At 50.7% G+C, this 20,533-nt stretch overlaps 1 long non-coding RNA gene across 2 annotated transcripts; it reads right to left on the bottom strand.

Moving 5' to 3' along the window:
• Window positions 1-7,423: 7,423 nt before the first annotated feature.
• LOC132022684 (uncharacterized) lies at window positions 7,424-19,761 on the bottom strand. Of its 2 annotated transcripts, none has more exons than XR_009405672.1 (5): window positions 19,711-19,761; window positions 19,051-19,212; window positions 18,714-18,875; window positions 12,282-12,393; window positions 7,424-7,779 (listed from the first exon to the last, which is right to left on the bottom strand). It is a non-coding gene; the product is annotated as an uncharacterized LOC132022684 (long non-coding RNA). The 2 variants fall into 2 exon arrangements; XR_009405673.1 differs by having other exon boundaries at window positions 19,051-19,153; window positions 19,711-19,756.
• Window positions 19,762-20,533: the final 772 nt, after the last annotated feature.

The raw sequence follows: 20,533 nt of genomic DNA, 5'->3' as shown, positions 1-20,533 counted from the left end.
GAGGCTCAATGTCCATTCACTGATGAATGGAGAGAAAGATGTGGAATGAATACACACACACACACACACACACACACACACACACACACACACACTGGAATAGGACCAGCTTCAAAAAGAATGAAATCTTACAATCCGTAAGGATGTAGATGGATCTAGAGTGGATTAGGCTAAGCAAAATCAGTAAGGAAAGACCAATACCCTGTTGACTTGACTCCTGTGGAATTTCAGAAAGAAAACAGATGAACATAGTGATGGGAGAGAGAGAGTTCAATGAGGAACAGACTCAACCAGAGAGCACAAACGGAGGGTTGCTGGAGGGCAGGGGTGTGGGGGGAAGGGCTAAATGGGTGATGGCTATTAGGGAGGGCACTTGTGATAAGCTCTGGTGTTCTCTGCAGGTGAGGAATCACGAAATCCTACCCCTGAATCAAAGAAATTAACACTGCATTGAAATGGATAGGAACTGAAGTCATTGAAGAAAAGAAAAAAACTATGTTCTGCTTCATGAAGAGTGAGGTAAAAATGGAGTGATTTTCGCTCTCCTATTCTGTAGATGATAGTTTTCAAACACACTGTGGCAGGATACACTAGTTTTTTATTGCATAAGGAAAGCTGCCATGAAAGATTCAGATCTCAGAGCACGTTGATGTTCCATTGATAGGTTCCCTCCAGTTTGCCCAGGTAGAAAGGGAAGTGGAGAGAAATAGGACAGAAGAGGAAAGGAGGTGTTAGCCATTCAGTAGGTAGCCTTCCCCCTTTCCCATGAAAGCCTCGGGCCAGTGTAATTTTGGATGAAGGGGCAGGGGGAGATCCTAGAGCTTTGTAGCAGACAGGGGGGTCCCAGGTCTGGGTAGAGCTGACAAGGCTCATGGAGGAGAGCGGAGTGCATTCTGCAGGAGGCTGTGGGCAGGGCTGGCTCCAGGGGTGGCTCTGTGTCTCCTGTGTGACAGCTGTGACAGGTCAGGGCTGTGAGCAGGCTCCTGGCTGAGGACAGGTGAGGCCCAGGTGGAGAGCAGGCATGGTACCTTCTTCTGTGCCACCGGCCTCAGCCAACACCACAACCTCATTGTCCCTGTCACTCCAGTTCAGACTTCTCTGCATTACCAGGCTGAGACCTTGGTTTGTGGTTTCTTTGCATCAGACCTTGGTTTCTTTCTTTGCATGTGGGTGAAGTTTCAAAAGTTCGATGTTTGGAATGATGGGTGGGTCATTGGAACATCTGTTCCCCTTGTATTTCCTGCTCTTCTTTCAGTCACTGAAGTGAATCAGACCTGCTAGTGGAAGGGAGAGTCGGTGTGTTTTTCTTTCCCCGTTTTTCCTTAAACAATGGGAAAATTTCAGTCTTCTGAAATAGTCCAAGAATCCTTTGTGGGGGTTCATGTTTTTCTCTTCCGTGAACCACTTTGATATTTGAAATTATTTTTGAGGAGCACCTGGGTGGCTCAGTCATTCAGCATCTGCCTTTGGCTCAGGTCATGATCGCAGGGTCCTGGGATCGAGCCACGCACTGGGCTCCCTGCTTGGCGGGAAGCTGGCTTCTCCCTTTCCCACTCCCCCTACTTGTGTTCCCTCTCTTGATATGTCTCTGCCTGTCAAATAAGTAAATAAAATCTTTTTAAAAAGAAATTATTTTTAAAAGTAAAGCAAAGCCTCAGTGTTGTAACAGGGTGCAGTGCCCTATGTGAGGGGGAGGAATGGAGGAGGAGTGTAGGTTGTTTAGGAGCCCAGGGAGAGGCTCTTTGTGCTCCCAATAGAACACAAGCCCCGGTTAGCCACCCCTAGCGGGGCAGTGGGGAGGCGGTGTGTGTGTGTATGGCCGCTCACCTGGTGGCCCATCCTGGGCTCTGAAACCTGACCTGGTGAATCATTTGGGACTTGAACTGGGGAATTTATGAAGAAAACAGAATGAACCCTGGAGGGTGCTGGCATCCTTTGCACTTGGACAACTCCATGGAGCAAAGGAACTCATCACCTGTGAAGCATGTCAGCTCCCTGTGTGGGCTTTGCTTCCTGGGAAGAGATTGTGTCTTGATCCTTATCTGAACCAGATCCATGTTTTCTGGTTATGGAGACCCAGACCTTTATGTGACCACGTCATTATTATTCTTGTTATTTTAAGCAAGCAATGTAGACATTGACTTCGAGATCCAAATACCAAAAGGAAAAACATAAGATCAACTATATATATGAGAATTGAACTTGTGGTGCCTCTCATTAGTATGGGCAATGCAGGGCTCTTGTATGAGAAAGAACATGGAATTTCATTCGGATAGAAGTATGCCGTGCACACGTAGTGTTTTATTCTATCCTCTATCTTACTTCTCTGAGGGGAAAATAGAGGGTGACTGGAGCTTGGTTTCTGATTTGAAGGAATGGGAGACAAGAGATTTGAAAGAGAGTGTTCATGTGGGTGTGGTGCTCCGTGCCCTGTGAGGGAGGGTTTGCAGCTGGGACTTGGAAGTGTTGGTGTTCAGGGAGGAAGTGTGGGTTGTCCTAGATGCTGCACATAGAGTCGCTCAGCTGGGCTGCCTAAATGGACTTGTTCCTGCCTTTTGAAGGGCAGCTTGAAGGTGGCTTGAAACCCGAGGGCACTTGAGTAATGATCTGGAAGGGACATCTGGGTGGGCCAGTGTAGACAAACCCAGGGAATTCCGGAACATGTTTCTAAGGCTGGATTTGGCTTCTCTGTGAGCAGCATTGAGCTTGGGAGGAAAGCAGTGTCTGGGTCTTAGGAGTCACCGTGGCAGCAGGTGTGACCATGGTAGGGCAGTCAGATCAGGTAATTGGGACACTGTGAGGCTGTGGCAGTGGCCCTCACTCTTGATGCACAGGCCAGCTTGCTCCAGGGATAGGACTCTGCTCCCCAGCCAGCCCTCCTGCTGCAGATGTGATAGGAAACTTGCTTCCTGTTGGGTTCTCCAGCCCTCATCTCAGCAGGGGGCTTGGTGGGAAGCAGCCCACAGGCAGCATTATGGCTTCTTGCCCAGTGTGCCCCTTGCTTCCTTGGACGAGGCACCGCAAATGTCCTCTGTCTGTTGTCTGTGAATTCAGCTGTAGAAGCACTTCTTCCAGAGCCACACCCCTGAGAAATCCTCCACATTGCTGTGCTGTGTGCAAGAGGCCAGTGTTCATTTGGAACTGAAATCTTAGCTCCTGCCATTAGGTTCCAAGGCCACACAGTACCCCAGTCTCTTTGAAGCTCTCATTTCACATGGGGCCTGGCATACGAGACTCAGACTGAACCTGGGTGGCCTGCTGCTGGTGATTCCTTCCCGAAAACTGTGCAGCAAAGCCTGGTTTGTGATGATGTCCCAGGAAAGAGGGACAGGTGCCCCATTCTGCCCCAGCAGACTTCAATCACAGGTGGCTGGCGCAGGGAGGAGAGATGTCTGTTTCCCAGGACCTTGGCCAGAGGGAGATTTGGACCTTGGGATGCTTCTCTGCTCAGCTTTCTCAGATGAGCACATCGGGCAAAGGGAGGAAGTGTGTGTGCTCACCTGGAATCAAAGAAGGCTTCTGGTATGAGGTCTCATGTGAAAGTGGATTCCTCTTATGGTTCATTTTCCTGATGGTCTTCAGGGTGCCATAGGGGGACCCATTGTCCCAGGCATCCTGGCTATCCAAGAGCTCTGGTCACCTTTTCCCCCAGGGCTCTGGACTAGAAAATCAGAGGGAGTCAATGGTGAAATCATCCGAGTAGACCTCCATTTCTCCCTTGCTGAGATGGCCTGGTGATTGTGATAACTTCTCTGGAAATAGAAAGCAGGAGACAGGGCTCGGGTGCTGAAGGGGAGGTGGCAGTTTTGCTTGCTCTTCACATAGGAGCCAGCTGGGTCTTTACTAGGAAGGTGATTCTTGAGTCAAGTTCAAAAGAAGGTCAGTGATATCACTCACTTAGAGCTTTTTACACAGAAGGGAAAGCATATGCTAAGCATATGCAAAGGCCCTAGGGCAGGAGCATACCAGGTATGTCCAGGAGGAGCAGGAAGGCCCTGTGGCCAGAGGAGATAGTTAGGACATGACCTCAAGGAGGTGACAGTAGGGTGACAGAAAGCCATTGCAGAGCTGTGACTCTATGGGACCTTGTTCCACTGGGTCATCCTGGCTACAGTGTCGAGAACAGATGACACAGTGTTAAAGATGGGAAAGGGAAGTCAATGAAGCTTTTCCAGGAACTCAGGCAAGAGATGGGCTCCAGTGTGGACCAGACAGGCAGCCTTGGAAAGAGGGGTTAATGCTGGATGACTGGGAGGCTCAATTGGTTAAGCCACTGTCTTCAGCTCAGGTCATGATCCCAGGCACCTGGGATGAGTCCTGCACTGGGCTACTTGCTTGGCAGGAAGCCTGCATCTCTCGCTGCCTCTTCCTGACACTTTGCCTGCTTGTGCGTGCTCTCTCTCTCTCTCTCTCTGACAAATAAGTTAATTAATTAAAAATCTTTTTTAAAAATTAAGAGGTTAGTACTATTCTGGGTACCTATTGAAGATGGAGCTCACAGGATTTGCCAATGGGTTCGATATTAGGAATGGGAGAAAGGAGGAATTGAGTTAACTCCCATCTCTTGTGGGTTGTCCTGAGTGAGGCAGAGGAGGAGGTTTCTGGGGGTAGGAGGTAGTCCGTGTTCCACCTGCTGAGGAAGGTCTTTCACAGTGGACCTGCTGAGGTTTGTGTCCGGGAGATCTCTGAACATCTACCCCCTCAGTAACTTTCAAGTACAAGTCTTCCCCACTTTTATCAAAGTTCATGGTAAGACACTTGTCTTTTTGGAAAGATCCATGTTATTACCCAGCTCCAGGAGCAGGAAGAAACCTGAAGAGGATTTCCCTCTTATGAAAAAAGTCAAAAAGTGGGCATCGCATTCAGCATCTGTTTTGTGGGAACCACTAGAGAGGCTGCGTGCATCCCAACCAGCTCTTTCCCGGGCACTGCTCTCTGCACCCAGCCACCAGCACTTTGAATTGTGTCTGGGAGCATCTGCTGTGCTTTATCTCCATTCATTTTGGGCATCCTTTAGGATGTTGTGTCCTGAGGCCAAAGAACTTTTGGCGTCTGAGCATGCTCACTCATTTTTCTGTAGAAATGAATGTTCATTCCTTTTTCCATTTACACCACTTCTGCTGTGAAAGGTTCCCTAGGAACACTGTACTTTCAAGTAGCAGGGGAGCCTGTACCCCATCCTGCAGGATTAGCTTTCATCTCCATGTTTCACAGAACATTTCATGACTTGCGGATTTTATCACTCAAACATGGCACCTTTGACTACCTTCACCCATTTACCCCCACCATCCCTGAATCTGGCAACCACCAATCTGGTCTCACTATCTATGAATTCAGTATTTTTTTTTCCACGTGGAATGTCCATGAGAGCCTCTGGTGTTTGTCTTCCTGTGTCTGAGTTACTTAGCATAATGCTCCCAAGGTCAATGTTTCCATGTCTGGTTATTGCTGATTAATGTCTGGTTAATGCTGCCGTGAACATGGGAGTACATCACTCTTTTGGGGGGCATGTTTTTGTGTTCACCAAAGAAATACTCAGAAGAGCAAATACCGGGTCATGTGGTAGTTGTATTAATTTCTCCCAGAACCTCCACAGCATTTGTCACAGTGGCTGCACCAATTTCCATTCCCACCAGCAGTGCACAGGGTTCCCTGGTGTACACACCCTTGGCCACACCTGGTGTCTGTCTCTGGGACGATTGCCCTTCCCACAGTTGTGAGGTGATAGCTCATTCCGGTTTTGACTTCTGTTTCCCTGAGGACAATTAGTGATGTTCAACAACTTTCTCTGTGTCTGTTGGCCACCTGCATGCCGTCTCTGGAAAGTAGCTATGCACATATTCTCCCCAGTTTTTATTCAGTTTTTGTTTGGATTTGAAGGAGTGTTTTGCATATTTTGGATATTAGCCTCTTCTCACACATACGATGTACAGATCTTTTCTCATTGGAAAGGTCGCCTTTTAAGGGTTTGATGGTCCCTTTTGTCATGCAGAAATTTCAGCTTGATGTCCTTCCACCTGTTTATTTTTGCTTTTGGTGTCTGATGTAAAAGTCTATTCCCTAATACCAGTAGAGAGCAACTTACTACGTGTGATTTCTTCTTGGAGGTTTATGGGTTCAGTTCTTATGTTCAAGTCATTCATCCATTCATAACTCATATGTGTGGTATAAGACAGTGATCCAGTTATATTCTTCTGAGTTTAATGTCCAGTTTTCCCAGTACCATTCACTGAAGAGACAGCCCTTTCCCCATTGTATATTTTCTGCTGCTGGGTCATAAGTTAAGACCATACATGTGTGGGTTAGCTTCTGAGGTTTCTCTTTTTACTTTCCTTTCCCTTTCTTTCTTTTTTTCTGGTCTTACGGTTTATTTGTTGGGAAAATATTTTTCCTGTCAGAATATATGCAGTGTGGACTTCATTGATGATGTCTTCATATTCTTTGTTAGGCCTTTTCTCTGACATCTGTGTTTTTGTAAATTAGTTGCTGGATCTATAGCTTTGAACAGGTTGAACATTTGGGCAGAAGTACTTAAGCAGTATTCTATTCTTCCTTCAAACACCAGATCATGTCTGATTGTCTTCTTTTGTGATGTTCTCAGTTGGGATGAGGGATATCAATGTTTCCTTTTCTGTGGTAGGTTTATTAAAGTGAATTTATTTTTCTTAAAAGTGTGGATTCTAAGTCACCCTTACTTTATAATATATATTTATATAAAACATCATGTTTAAAGAAATGCATTTACTGTAAGCAACAGATGGGACAGGACATAAATATTATTAATTCCCATTCAGTGTTAAGAATTCTATTGATCAGTTTCCAAGCTTTCTAGTGTGTTCCACTGACCTGTGTGTCTGTTTTTATGCCAGTCCCATACTGTTTTTATGACAACAGCTTTGTAATCTAGCTTGAAATTGGGAGTGTGCTGACTCCTGGTCACTTAGTCACTTGTTGGCGTGATTGCTTTTTTTATCAGTGAGGTTATTTATTTATTTATTTTTACTTTACATTTGTATTCTACATGTTTTTCTTTCACTTCCTTTTTTAATTGATCATATAATGTGTTACTTGTTTCAAGGGTACAGGTTTGTGATCCTTCTGTTTTACACACCACACAGTTAGTACTCACCACAGCACATACCCTTCCCATGACATCATGGCAACCTCATTGCTCCATACCTGTCCCCCTCAGAATCCCTGTTTGTTTCCTGAGTTTACGTGTCTCTTATGCTTTGTCTCCCTCTCTGGTTTAATCCTGCTTCCTTCTTCCCTCTCTTCCTCTATGATCCTCGGTCTTATTTCTTAAATTTCACATATTATCTATGAAATAAGGGGGGCTGCTGATGCTGGCGGATGTCTTAAGGCTGTGTGCAGGTTTTTCCAGCTCCAAATGGCATGGTTTCCTTCTGGGGGTCAGGTGGAGTCCTGTGGTTTGTCTCAGGGGGTCCCCAGTCTGGAAGGCTTGGGAGCCAGGACTCTGGGTTAGAATTAGGACCAAGGGGCCTGGCTGGCCTTATCTGCCAGAGCTGAGGCCAGCTTCCTGGGTGGCAGAGTTGAGGGCGTGGGTCAGGATGTGTGTCAGGCTGTGAGTTTGTGTCCACCGGGGTGGCTGAATGTGGGGGGATGGCCTCAGGGTGGCGCGGAGGTGTCTCACACTCTGCAGGTTTTCCACAGCAACAAATGGCATGGTTTCCTTCTGCGGGGCAGGCAGAGTCCTGTGGTGTGGCTCAGCAGTCCCCAATCTGGAGGGCTTGGAACCAGGCCTCTGGGGATGGTAGCCTGAAAACGCAACCTAGGGTAAGTGTTAGGGCCTAGGGGCATGGCATACCTGATCTGCAGGCACTGAGACGAGCTCCCAGGAACCTGAGTTTAGGGTGGGGGTCAGTCTGAGTGGCACCCTGTGGGTTGTATCCAGGGGCCTCCAAAAGTCAGGGTGGCCTGAGAGCAACATAAAGGTTTCTCCAACTCTGAGGGTTTTATGCAACTCCATATAGAACAGTTTCCTTCTGGGAAGCAGGCAGAGTCCTGTGGTGTAGCTCAGGGGTTCTTAGTCTGGAGGGCTTGTGGGCTTGGCCTCTGGGGAAAGAGGCCAAATGGGCTGAGGTGATGGCAGGTATCACAGACTGTGGTTTTGTGTCCAGGAGGGCCCTGGGGGGCACACAGACTCCTGCAGTGTGGTTCAGGGGTCCTTAATCTGGAGTACTTGGGGCCAGACCTCTGGGGAGGGAAGCCTGAAAACCAACCAAGGGTTAGAATTAGGGCCCGATCTGCCCACGCAGAGGTGAGGTCCCCAGGGGGCTGAGTTGTGGGTGGGTGTCAGGTGAGTGTCATGCTGCGAGTCTGTGTCCATGGTGGCAGCTAATTGGGGGTGGCCTAAGGGGGCCATGCAGGTTTCTCCTGCTCTGAGGGTTTGTGCTATTCTAATTGGAATGGTTTCCTTCTGGGTGGCAGGCAGAATAATGGTGTGTGGTGCAGGGGTCCCCAATCTGGAGGGCTTGGGAGCTCAACCTATGGGAAGGAAGTCTGAAAATGCAAGTAGGGCAAGCTTTAGAACCTACAGGAATGGCAAGCCCGAATTTGCGGTGCTGAGGCATGCTCTCTGGGGGGCTGATGAGAGTATGGGGTTTACCCGTGTTCTGAGCAATGTGGTCTGTATGCGGGCCTGACATTTAGAGCACTTTCTTACACGATTCAGGTTGTGACCACTTGGGAACACAGGCAGGGCCTGATGGCACCCGTGAGGGTCCCTGTCGCTGGGACAGAGTTCACCAAGTGTTCTGGTCAATTCTCATGAGTTCCCGACCAATTCTCACGAGCTATCCATAGTTCAAACTGATAACGACCACAACACACAACTGGAGAGAAAGCAATCCAAACACGGGGCATGTGCATGGCCAGAATCACCCCCCAATGCTGGCCAATTCTCACGAGCTTTCTTCCCAAATCGATATGGATTTGGTCAGTATGCTTGTGAGAAATGGCCAGAAAACCCCTGGCGAACATGCTTTTGGCAGCACAGGCCCGCAGGGCTGCCACCTACACCTGGCCTGGGGTCCCGAGTGGTCACGGCTCAAACCCCGCAAGAAAGCCCTCTATGAGCCAGGCGCATGCACCGCCAAGAACGCCTTCTACTCAGTCCACTGAGGTGCTCACCCCAGGGCTGGCAGATCGGGCCTGCAGTGCCTCTAGGCCCTCGCCCTAACCCTCAGTTGGGTTTTCAGTCTCTGTCCCCAGGGCCCTGTCCACTGAGCCATCCAGGTTTGGTTTCCACCTCCCCCACCAGACCCCCACTGGGAGGGCTCTCCTGAACCATTCTGACAGCATGTTACCTGCAAACCTGGGGAAACGGGCCACAATGCTGAGTGGGGGCCCGGCTTCTGGGCCTGTTACCACCACTCTTGAGCCTGGGGAAACAGACTATACAGCTCACCACTCCCTCTCGTAAAAACAAACCGCAGTGCCTCACCTTTCAGGGTCTCTCACCCAGCATCTCACCACTGCCCTCAGAGTCAAGAGGCTGCACGGACTCCTCGTAAGGAGCGTTTCCCACTGCAGCTCGCCACTGCCTCCAGTGGTGGCAAGCAGCATTGCCATGCCTTCCAGGGACTCTTGCACCAGGGCTCACCACTCCCTCCAGTGGTGTGAACTGGCACTGCCGGGCCTGCCAGCGTCTCCTAATGCAGCTCACAACGCCTCAACAGATCTAAAGCCACTGGGGCACTGCATCGCCAAATTGGGGACCTCTGAGCAAAACACCAGGAGTCTGCCTGCCACCCAGGAGGAATCCGTGCCATTCGGAGCTGCACAGAACCCTCAGATTGGGAGAAACCCGCATGCCTCCCTGAGGCCACACCCACCTTCAGCGGTCACCTTCCCCGCACCCCACAAAACCCAGAGCCTGACACGCACCTGACCTCCGTCCTCGACTCAGCCCCCTGAGGATCCCACCTTAGCAGCAGATAAGGCCTGCCATGTTCCTAGACCCTAACCCTAACCCTAGGTTGGGTTTTCAGTCTTCCATCCCCAGAGACCTGGCCCCCAAACCCTCCACGTTGGGGACCCTTGAGCCACACCCCAGGACTCCTGCTGCCACCCAGGAGGAAACCATGCCGTTTGGAGCTGCGCAAAACCCCCAGAGTGGGAGAAACCCACATGTCCCCCCTGAGGCCACCCCCACTTTTGGTCCCCCACCAGGCTGCAAACACAGAGGCTGATGCTCAGCCGGACCTCCTCCCTCAACTCTGCCCCTGGAATTCTCCCCTGCGCAGGGGGCCTCATGGGAGCCGCGTCGGCCTGGCCTGTGGTCCTGGATGGCCGTGACAGGCACCTAGCAAGAAAGCACTCTAGACCACAGACGCCAGCGTGGCCTGAATTGCCGCCCAATGCCGGCCAATTCTCACGAGCTTTCTGCCCAAATCAGTATTGATTTGGGCACAAAGCTCGTGAGAATTGGCTGGAGAACCCCTGGCGAACTCGTTTCTGGTGGCGCGGGCTGGCAGGGCTGCCGCCTAGGCCTGGCCCGGTGTCCCGAGTGGTCAAAGCCCAAACCCTGCAAGAAAGCCCTCTAGGAGCCGGGCGCATTCGAGGCCAAGGCCTCCCGCTACTCAGCCCCCTGAGGTGACTGCCTCAGCACCAGCAGATCGGGCCTACCATGCCCCTAGGCCCAAACCCTAACCCTAGTTTTGGTTTTCTGGCTTCCATCCCAAGAGGCTAATCCCCAAACCCCCCAGACTAAGGACTCCTGAGCAACACCCCAGGATTCCACCCACCCCGTGGAAGGAAACCGTGCTGTTTGGAGCTGCACCAAACCCTCAGAGTGGGAGAAACCTGCATGCTCCCCTAAAGCCACCCCTACCATCGGCGGCCCTCCAGCCACAAACCCTGATTCTGCCGGGTTGCCCGATGTATGTCCTAAATTCAGGCCCAGGGGGATCCTGCCTCAGATTAGGCCTGCAATGCCCCCAGTCTCTAACTCTAACCCTGATATGTGTTTTCATGCCTCCATTCCAAGGGACCTGGCCCCCAAGCCCCCCGGATTAAGGACCCCTGAGTGAACACCCTGACTCCACCCACCACATGGGAGGAAACCTTGAGCTTCGGAGCTGCGCAGCACCCTCAGATGGGCAGAAACCTGCATACCTCCCTAAAGCCACCCCCACCATCGGCGGCCCCCCTGGCCATAAAGCTGGATTCTTGCGACACCGGACATATGCCCTCAACTCAGCCCTGAGGGAAGCCTGCCTCAGAGCTGGCAAATAGGGCCTGCAATGGCCCTAGGCCCTAACCCTAACCCTAGGTGGGGTTTTCAGGCTTCCATCCCAAGAGGCTTGACCCCCAAACCCCCCAGATTAAGGATCTCTCTGTGACAACCCAGGAATCTGACCTCCATGCAGGGGGGAAATGTGCTGTTTGCAGCTCCACAGTTCTCTCAGAGAAGGAGAAACCTGCATGCCCCTCTAAAGCCACCCCCACCATCAGCAGTCCCCCTGGCCAGAGACCCCGATTCTACCGCACTGCTGGACACATTCCCTCAACTCAACCCTGAGGAGAGCCTGCCTCAGCGCCAGCAGATTGGGCCTGCCATGCCCTAAGACTATAACCCTAACCCTAAGTTGTGTTTTCAGGCTCCTTCCACAGAGGCCTGTCCCCCAAGCCCTATATATTTGGAACCTTGGAGCATACTGTAGGAGTCCACCTGCCATCCAGCAGGAAACCAGTCCGTTTGGAGCTGCGCAGAACCCTCAGAGCTGGAGAAACCTGCATGCCCTCATGAGGACTCCCCCACGTTCTGCAGCCCCCGGCTACAAACCCGGAGCCTGATGTGCCGCCTGACCCCCATCCTCAACTCAGCCCCTCGGGGAACCCACCTCCAGACCAGCAGTTGGGCCTGCCATACCCCTAGCTCAGCTCTCCTCAGGGACCCCTGTCAGCTCTAGGCAGACAAGGAACTCATCTGCCACAAAGCTCTGGGATCCCCCCCTCCCCGACCTCCTTCTTCTAAATTTACACTGGCCCAGGGCTTCCATGAGAAAGGGGGAAGGCTACCTACTGACTGCTTAACACCTCCTTTCCTCTTCTGTCCTATTTCTCTTCACTTACTTTTGTACCTGGGCAAACTGGAAGGAACATATCAATGGAACATCAACGTGCTCTGAGATCTGAATCTTTCATGGCAGCTTTCTGAGGGCTCCTTATGCAATAAGAAACTAGTGTATTCTATCACAGTGTGCTTGAAAATGATCATCTACAGAATAGGAGAGCGAAAGTCACTCCATTTTTACCTCACTCTTCACGAAGCAGAATAGGGTCTTTTCTTCATTGACTTCAATCCCAATTCATTTCCATGCGGTGTTAATTCCTTTGATTCAGGGGTAGGATTTTGTGATTCCTCACCTGCAAGTACACCCAGAGCTCATCACAACAAGTGCCCTCCCTAATAGCCATCGCCCACTGAGCCCATCCCCCCAACCCCTTCCCTCTAGCAACCCTCTGTTTGCGCTCTAAGGTGGAGTCTGTTTCTTCATTGGCCTATCTGTCTCCCCTTACTATGTTCATCTGTTTTCTTTCTGAAAATTCCATAGGCGTCAAGTCATAGGGTGTTGGTCTTATCCTACTGATTTTGTGGAGCTTAATCCACTCTAGATCCATCCACATCCAGCAGATGGTAAGATTTCATTCTTTTTGAAGCTGGGTCCTATTCCATTGTGTAGAGATAGAGCCAGAGGTAGAGATGCAGATCACCCACATCTTCTTTCTCCATTCTTCAGCGAATGGACATTGGGAGTCCCTCCATACTTCTGCTGTTGTTGATAATGCTGCTATAAACATCATGGTGCTTGTACCCTATCGAATATGCATTTTTGTGTCCTTTGGGGCAATACCTAGGAGTGCAATTTCTGGATCCTAGGATTGTTCAGTTTTTTTAGCTTTTGGAGGAACCGCCATACTCTTTTCCACAGTGGCTGCAACAGCCCATATGCCCACCGACAGTGCAGGTGGGTTCTGTTTTAAGCAGAACATTACCTGCCAGCAATTTCCTGAGGAGGAAATGGAAAACCTGTGGGATAATCTGACTCACCCAGCATCAGGCAAGAAATTCACCCCAGGGTTCCTGACAAGCTTCTTGAAGCCACCAGCATGCCTCTATCCAGAAGAATTCCCAAACACTCTCCTTCTGACTTCACCACTCATGAAACTAGGTGTCCCTGGCCCGAATTCCCGTGGTTACAACACACACCTAGCCAGAAAGCACTCTCAACAGCAGATGTGAGTGTGGCCTGAATTGCTGTACAAATCAATATTGATTTGGACAGAAAGCTCGTGAGAATTGGCTGGAAAACCCCAGCGAGCTCCCTTCTGGCTGCACAGGCTTCAGGGGAGCCAACTGGGCCTGGCCTGAGGTCCTGAGTGGTCACACCCCGAACCGTACAAGAAAGCACTCTAAAAGTCAGGTGCACACATGGCCAAAACCTCCCTCTATTCAGCCCCCTGGGGTGCTGGTCTCAGCACTGGCATATCGGGCCTGCTATGATCCTAGACCCTAACCCAAACCCTAAGTTGGGTTTTCAGGCTTCTGTCCCCAGGGACCTGTCCACCAAGCCCTCCAGTTTGGGGACCCCAAAGCCACACCCCAGGAGTCTGCCTACCATCACATGGAAACTGCCATTTGGAGCTGTGCAGAACCCTCAGACCAGAAGAAACCTGCGTGCCTCCCTGAAGCCACCCCCAAACTCGGCGGCCCATCCCAGCCACCAACCTGGAGCCTGACACACTGCAACACCCCTGACCTCAACTCAGATGCCCAGGGATCCTGCCTCAGTGCCGGCAGAGCGGGCCTGCCATGCCCCGATGCCCTAATGATAAGTTTAGTTTGGAATTTCAGACTTCAGTCTCCAGAGGCCTGGCCCCCATACCCTCCAGATTGGGGAAACCTGAGCCACACCCCAGGAGTCCGCCTGCCACCTAGGAGGAAAGAGTGCCATCGGGAGCTCCGAGAAACTCAGAGCGAGAGAGACCTGCATGACCCCCTCAGGCCACACTCAGCTTCAGCGCCCACGTGCCAAAAACCAGGAGCCTGATGCTCAGTCTCACCCCCTCCCTGAAACCCGTCCCCAGGGAGCTCTCCTCTGCGGGGGCTGTCTGGAGCCACGTGATCATGCCTCGAAGTCCCACAGGACCTCAACAGGCACCTAGTGAGTACGCACTCCCAGCACAGCACGGGCGGGCAGCCTGAATCACCGCCCAATGCTGGCCAATTCTCACGAGCTTTCTGCCCAAATCCATGTCAGTTTGGGCAGAAATCTTGTGAGAATTGGCCAGAAGCCCTGGCAAACTCGCTTCTGGCAGCGGGGGCCTTTGGGGGAGCCGCCTGGGCCTGGCCTGGGGTCTCGCATGGTGTCCCCTGAAGCCTTCGAGAAAGCACTCTAAACACCATGTGCAGGTGTGGCCCAGGTCGCCTCTAAATGCCAGCCAAACCCCCTCTCTACTCAGCACCCCAGGGAGCCAGCCTCAGCACTGGGAGTTGGTCCCTGCTAGGCCCCTAGGCCTGAACCCTAACCCGGGGTTGGGTTCCCAGGCTTCCGTTCCCAGAGGCCTGGCCCCCAAGCCCTCCAGATTGGGGACCTCTGAGCCACACCCCAGGAGTCTACCTGCCCCCCACCCTGATGGAAACCATGCCTTTTGGAGCTCTACAGTACCTTCAGAGTGGGAGAAACCTGCATGCACCCCTGAAACCACTGCCACTGTCAGCGGCCCCCTGGCCAAAAACCTGCAGCCTAATGCCCCATCTGACCCCACCCTCCACTCAGCCCCAAGGCGTTACTGTCTCGGTGCTGGCAGATGGGGCCTCCCATGTCCCTAGGCCTTAACCCTAGGTCTAGGTTGGTTTTTCAGACTTCCATTCCCAGAGGCCTGGCCACCCTAAGCCCTCCAGGTTGAGGACCCCTGAGCCATAATGCAGGACTCCACCTGCCACCCAGGAGGAAACCATGCCTAGGTCCTCAAACTAACCCTTGGCTGGGTTTTCAGTCTTCCATCCCCAGGGGCCTGTCCCTGAGCCCTCCAGATTGGGGACCCTGGAGCCATACTCCAGGAGTCTGCCTGCTGCCCAGGAGGACACCGTGCCATTCGAAGTCACGCAGAACCCTCAGACCAGGAGAAACCTGCATGCCTCCCTGACATTCCCTGAACCTCTGTCAGCTTCTCCTGGCCACAAAACCCAGAGGCTGATGAACCACCTGACCCCGGTCCTCAACTCAGCCTCCCAAAGATCCTGCCTCCGCACTGGCAGATCAGGCCTGCCATGTCCCTAGGCCCTAACCCTAACCCCAGAGCTCTCCAGACTGGGACTCCTGAGCCACACCCCAGGACTCTGCCTGGAATCCAGGAGGCAACTGTTCCATTTGGAGCTGCAAACAACCCTCAGAGTGGGTGAAACCTGCACACCCACCTGAGGCCCCCCTCTCCCCGCAAAAACCTGCAACCTGACATTCAGTCTGAGCCCCGCCCTCAACTCAGCCCACTGGGAGCTCACCTCAGCACCAGTGGATTCCCCTAAGCCCTAACCTTAGCCCTAGGTTGGGTTTTAGGCTTCAGTCCCAGAGTCCTGGCCCCCAAGTCCTCCATATTCAGGATCCCTGAGCCACACTACAGGACTCTGCCTGCTCCCCAGAAGGAAACCATTTGGAGCTGCATAAAACCCGCAGATCGGGGAAACCTGCATGCCCACCTGAGGTCGCCCCCACATTCGGTGTACTCTCGGACACAAACCCGCAGCCTCAACTCATCCTGAACCCCACCCTCAACTCAGCCATGTGGGAAGCTCGCCTCAGCTCTGGCAGATCAGACCAGCCATGACCCTTGGCTCTCATTCTAACCCAGAGTCCTGGTCCCCAAGGCCTACAGATTGGGGAGCCCTGAGTCACACTGCAGGACTCTGCCTGCCCCCCCAGAAGGAAACCATGCCTTTTGGAACTGTGCAAAACCCTCAGAGCTGGAAAAACCTGCATGTCCCCCTAAGGCCTCCACCACTATCATTGGCCCCCTTATTTCATTGATGATATGTGGAATTTAAAAAGTGAGACAGAGGATCAAGGGGAAGAGAGGAAAAAGGAAGCAAGATGAAACCACAGAGGGAGACAGAGCCTAAGAAACACTTAAACTGGGCGCCTGGGTGGCTCAGTGGGTTAAGCCGCTGCCTTCGGCTCAGGTCATGATCTCAGGGTCCTGGGATCGAGTCCCGCATCGGGCTCTCTGCTCCGCAGGGAGCCTGCTTCCCTCTCTCTCTGCCTGCCTCTCTGCCTACTTGTGATCGCTCTCTGTCAAATAAATAAATAAAATCTTTAAAAAAAAAAAAAAAGAAAAGAAACACTTAAACTCAGGAAATAGGGATTCTGATGGGGAGGGGGTGGGGTATTGGGGTGGCTGGTGATGGTCATGGGGAGGGATGTGCTGCGGTGAGTACTGTGTGGTGTGTACAACAGAAGGATCACAAACCTTTGTGCATGAAACAAATAACACATTTCATGATCATAATAAAAAAGTGACAGAAAAACATGTAGAATACAAATGTAAACTAAGTAAAAATATATAAGTAAATAATCTCATTGATAAAAAAGCAATCAAGCAAACAAGCGACTAAGTGACCAGGAGTCAGCACACTCCAATTTTAAGCTAGAGTACAAAGCTGTTGACATCAAAACAGTATGGGACTGGCATAAAAACAGACACACAGGTCAATGGAATAGAAATCTCAGAAACTAATAATCATAGTACTTTTGGCAAAGTTTATTCATTCATATATTAAAGGCATACTTACACTTAGCTCTGATAGAATTATTAACTCTGAATGGGAGTTAATAATATTTATGTCCTGTTCCAACAGTGGCTTCCAATAAATGCATTTTTTAAAAGATTTTATTTGTTTATTTGACAGATCACAAGTGGGCAGAGAGAGAGGGGGAAGCAGGCTCCCTGCCGAGCAGAGAGCCCCATGCAGGGCTCCATCCCAGGAGCCTGGGATCATGACCTGAGCCAAAGGCAGAGGCTTTAACCCCTGAGCCACCCAGGAGCCCCAATAAATGCATTTCTTTAAACATGCTATTTTATATAAATATATATTATAAAATACAGATGATTTAGAATCCGCACTTTTAAGAAAAATTAAATTCGTTTTAATAAACGTACCACAGAAAACAAAATATAGAAATCCATCATGACAACTGAGAGCATCACAAAAGAAGACAATCAGACACAATCTGGTGTTTGAAGGAAGAACAGAATACTGCTTAAGTACTTCTGCCCAAATGTTCAACCTGTTCAAAGCTATTGATCAGCTACTCATTTACAAGAACACAGATTTAGGAGAAATGTCCTAACAAAGAGTATGAAGACGTCGCCAATGAAGTCCACACTGCCTATATTCTGACAGGAAAAATATTTTCCCAACAAATGAGCTGTAAGACAAGAAAGAAGGAAGGACAGATGGGAGGAAGCAAAGAAAGAAGAAAAAAAGAAAAGAGAAGAGAAAGAAGAGAAGAAAAAAGAGAAACCTCAGAAGCTAACCCACACATGTATGGTCTTAACTTAAGACCCAGCAGCAGAAAATATACAATGGGGACAGGACTGTCTCTTCAGTGAACGGTACTGGGAAAACTGGACACTAAGTGCAGAAGAATGTGACTACATCACTCTCTTACACCACACATACAAGTCATGAATGGTCGAACTGAATCCATAAACCTCCAAGAAGAAAAAAAAGGTAGTAAGTTTCTTCATACTGGTTTTGGCGAAGAGACTTTTACATCAGACACCAAAAGCAAAGGCAACAAAAGCAAAAATAAACAAGTGGAAGGACATCAAGCTGAAATTTCTGCATGACAAAAGGGACCATCAAACTCTGAAAAGGCAACCCCCCCAATGAGAAAAGATATCTGCAAACTGTAAGTGTGAGAAGAGGCTAATATCCAAAATACGTAAAACACTCCTTCAAATCCAAACAAAAATGTAAAAACTGGGGAGAATATGTGAATAGCTACTTTCCAAAGACGGCAGACAGGTGACCTACAGACACAGAGAAAGTTGTTGAACATCACTAATTGTCCTCAGGGAAACAGAAGTCAAAACCGGAATGAGCTATCAGCTCACAACTGTGGGAAGGGCAATCGTCCCAGAGACAGACACCACGTGTGGCCAAGGGTGTGTACACCAGGGGACCCTGTGCACTGCTGGTGGGAATGGAAATTGGTGCAGCCACTGTGACAAATGCTGTGGAGATTCTGGGAAAAATTAATACAGCTACCACATGACCCGATATTTGCTCTTCTGAGTATTTCTTTGGTGAACACAAAAACATGCCCCCCAAAAGAGAGATGCACTCCCATGTTCACGGCAGCATTATTCACAGTAACCAGACATGGAAACACTGACCTTGGGAGCATTATGCTAAGTAACTCAGAAACAGAAAGACAGACACCAGAGGCTCTCATGGACATTCCACGTGGAAAAAAAAAAAAAGTACTGAATGCAGGTTTTCCCTGTGATATTCTACCTGCAGGGAAACTAAGGAACTCTCGCACCAAATCCAGAATGTGGACAGCTACTCCAGTCTTACTTCATGGCTCAACTAGAGAAGAGAGAAAAGTCCAGGAGGTTTTGGGTTAAAAAGAAGTTTTACCTCCAGTCCTGACATGTAAGTGACATTGTGCCCAATGTACCTGCGGCTTTCTCAGAACGCTGACGTCCTGTGATGAGCTGCGTGACTGACTCAGATGCTGTTGTTCAAAACTTTGGGTCTCATGGAGCCAAATCAGAGAAGTGTTGGCAGGTGGGGATGAGAAGGCTCCTCTGACCTAACGCTGGCGCACCTGCTTCTGTTCCTGGGAGAAGAGAAAACACATACTTTTCTTTTTTTTTTCTTTCCTCTTTTTTTTTTCTTTTTGGAAACACATACTTGTTTCTTAAGTAGTAATTATCAATATTCTAAGGTAGACAAATTACTTTGTCTTTCTTGGAAGAATGAAATCATCCTTCCAATTGAGCACCTCAACTCACCTGTTCCTCATGCAACTTGAGTGGGGTCTGGTTTCCTCCAGCTTCCAGGCCCCCACCTGGTGGATGCTTCTGCAGGATCCTGACAGCCCATTACCATCATTCCCTGGGAACTTGGACAATGCTGAAACTGGGGGATGGCTCTGGGGCTCGTTAGCACCACACCTGTGCCGGGAAGGGCAGGAACCTGGAGGACCCCCCTGCACAACCCTGACAGCCCATTACCACCAACCCCGTGGACAGGACGCAAAATTCTGAAGCTGGGGAACTGTTCTGGGGCTTGTTAGTACCACACCTGTGGGGGGTGGGGAACAGGGGACACCCTGCTGAACTCGGGGTGCTGCTCAAGGTCCATTACTTGCGCTGTGTCAGGGGACAGGTGGCACCCCACTGAAGTTAGGGACTGTGTGCTGTCTTTACATGCACTCTTCCTGGGGATGCAGGAAACCCTGAAATGTCCACAACCCATCCTACAAAAGCTTGGTGAGCTGGCGCGCTGGAGTTCAAGGATGTGGGGGACAGGGCCAGCTGATGGACATCGGGCAGTTGAGACTTTCAAGGGAAAAAGAAAACCCATCTGAGTACCCACGATGAACTCGCTTCAGGTACCCTTCAAGGACCCTACCCCGCTGGAGCCCCACACAGCGCACAGCCCGAACTCACCAAGCCAGGACCCAAGCCCAGGACCGCTCCCAGAGTCCCTTTGCCGCCCCGCCGCTGCAACTTCTGGCAGCTCTGGGTCCGCCCACAGAGGAAACAGCTCCACACCAACATGCTAATGAGTTGGTCGGGAAGGGTGGTGCCCATAGCCTATTGGATGCCGCTCTTGCCTGTACCAAGCGACCCGCCCTTATATCCGTGCCTCCCTGCTTTTGCAGGTATTCTCGGAGGCAGAGCCTCCTCGCTCAAACACCTGGCTCTGAGGGACAGGCATGGGCAGGTCGTGGGCAGAGCACCCCCTCCCCCAGACATCTGCCCCCTTCCAGGGACCCCTCTGGCTGCAGAGCACCCTCAGACCCTGCCCCTCCCCATCCAGCACGAGCCCTGCCTGCAGAGCTGTTCCTGGCTCCTGACAAGGTCAGGAGCTCTCAGACCTTCCCAGGTTTGGGCTTTAGGAAATGCAATGGTTGGGGCGCCTGGATGGCTCAGTTGTTAAGCGTCCGCCTTCAGCTCAGGTCATGACCCAGGGTACTCAGTGTACTCGGATCCAGCCCCACATCTGCCTCCCTGCTCAGCGGGAAGCCTGCTTCTCCCTGTCCCACTCCCCCTGCTTGTGTCCCTCTCTCACAGTGTCACTCTCTGTCAAATAGTAAATAAAATATTTTTTTTTTTAAAAGGAAAAGCAATAGTTTCCCACATTTCCAAGGCAATTTTAAGACCCAAAAAGTAATGCTCTAGCTGGAGGAGCTTCACCTGGTTTCACCCATGGAGTGGATAGTGCTTTTCAGACCTTCCAGCATCCTCTAGGATGAGCCCATTTGTGCTG

This window comes from Mustela nigripes, chromosome 7 (assembly GCF_022355385.1).
Source record: "Mustela nigripes isolate SB6536 chromosome 7, MUSNIG.SB6536, whole genome shotgun sequence".
NCBI classification, from domain to species: domain Eukaryota; kingdom Metazoa; phylum Chordata; class Mammalia; order Carnivora; family Mustelidae; genus Mustela; species Mustela nigripes.
The sequence above is the reverse complement of the archived record's forward strand: the minus strand, read 5'-3'. Positions and strand labels throughout refer to the sequence as shown.